Source organism: Psammomys obesus, unplaced genomic scaffold (genome assembly GCF_907164565.1).
Source record: "Psammomys obesus unplaced genomic scaffold, mPsaObe1.curated_primary_1811, whole genome shotgun sequence".
In the NCBI taxonomy this organism is placed as follows: Eukaryota; Metazoa; Chordata; class Mammalia; order Rodentia; family Muridae; genus Psammomys; species Psammomys obesus.
In genome coordinates, this window is record NW_026591872.1 from 6,564,057 (window position 1) to 6,566,124 (window position 2,068).

Sequence of the window (2,068 nt, forward strand, 5' to 3'; positions counted from 1 at the left end):
TTCCTTCCTTCCTTCCTTCCTTCCTTCCTTCCTTCCTTCCTTCCTTCTTTCCTGCCTTCCTGCCTTCCTGCCTTCCTTCCATCTTTCCTTAATGCCTTTATGCCTTCCTGCCTTCCTTTGTTCTTTTCTTCCTTCCTTCCTTAAAGCCTTTCTGCCTTACTGCCTTCCTTTGTTCCTTCCTTCCATTTTTTTCTAGCCTAAATTACTTCCTTCCCTCTTTCCTTCTCTTCCTTTCCCTTCCCTTCCTTCCCCTTTCTGTACCCTTCCCTTCAACTCCCTTCCCCTTCCTCTTCCCTTAACATTCCTCCTCTTCCCCTCACATTCCTTTCCTTTTCCTACCACCTTCTCTTCCCTCCCCTTCTCTTCCCTCGCCTCGCCTTTGCCTCGCCTTTGCCTCGCCTTTGCCTCGCCTTTGCCTCGCCTTTGCCTTGCTTCAGCATTCCCTTGCCTTCCAATTTCCCTTCCAAGCCTTCCCTTTCTCTTTCCCCTTTCCTTCCTTTCCCTTCTCTTCCCTTCCATTTCCTCTTCCCTTCCTTTTACTTTCTTTGTGTAGGCTCTAACAGTACAGTGCATTTGCCATGGCATCAATAATTTCATCCTTAGAAGATTGTGTTTCAGCTCACTCCTTCACATTCTCTTGCTCCCAAAGAGCTCCAGATCTATCCTCCCTGACTTTGACCATATTCCTTTAGAGTCAGAGGGGTGACACCAATGTTTAGGTAAAGCTTTACACTCTTTTCCAGGCTTATTGTTAGCTCCCATTTTGAACATGGTCCATTGCCAAAATGGATTTCTTTGATGTAGGCTGAAAGCTTCACTACTCTGTGAATATTATTTAAATATTTAGAAGGGATTGTCACTGTATGTACATTTAGCAAATCATCATTTTTTTTTTATATTCCTAAGTAGAGTATGTAATATCCCTAACAAGAGGCTTTTGATAAGGCCTATAGTAAGAGGCATACAGTTCATGTTGTGCATCAGGCCTCAAATTTCAATACAAAAGCAATTGATAACCCCTGTAACATTCACACTACTTTTGTGCCCCTGGGTATGTCTTGTCATGCTGGTTAGTACTCTAGTTTGCAGTGTTTTCTACTGGGTGTGATTACTGATGACTCCTCTTCCTCATTTGCCTACATACCCCCATGTGGCAACATGATAACTAGGCAGCAGAGAGAAAATTTCCCGTTTGACTTCTCTGTATCCTGTGTGCCGTCCTCATCAATAGAGTCTTACTATGCAGTTGCACAGGTATCCAAGAGCAATAACAATAGCCTGTACTGTTTTGGGAGCTTCTGAGGGCTCTTTATCTGACAACTGATAGGAGACATCCCACACTTAGAACTGGAATTTTGAATTGAAAACCTGTAACTTTTGGAAATAGTGTTATTTAATATACAAAGTACTCTGTTAAAGCTTCACCCCTGACTTCTAGGTATAATGCAGAGGCATGGTAATAAACAAACAAACAAACAAACAAACAAACAAACAAATAATGAGTGAATGAATAAATAAATAAATATGCTGCCACAAAATAAATATGTATATAAGTGGAAAAAACTTACATATAAATCATCATAATTATAGTCATTTTTACAGTGATGCACCCTTATCCTCTCCAAACTAATATTCTATCTTGCACAAAAATCAACTTCAAATGCATCAAGAAATCTCAATACCATACTTGAAATTAAGCTGCTAAAAGGAAAACAAACAAACAAACAAACAAACAAACAGAATTGGCTACAGGATACAGGGTGGGTAAAGACTTCTTTTTTCTAATTTGTTTTTTTATTTTTTGGGGGGCAAGGTTAGATTATGCCACCACGTTGATATTGAACTCAAGGTGCTCCTGCTTCACTGTACAAAGAGCTGGGATCAGAGACATGAGGCACAGTGCTTGGTTTCTATATTTGCTTTTATAAATATTTAGGATATATCTTATAAAATTTAATGATTCTATGACTACATGTAATAAATTATTACTTTGTGAATTCTGGAAAGTGACTTACAGAAGGGAAGAATCTGATAGAGTCCCAACTCTTAAAGAAAGTATACCAAAGTT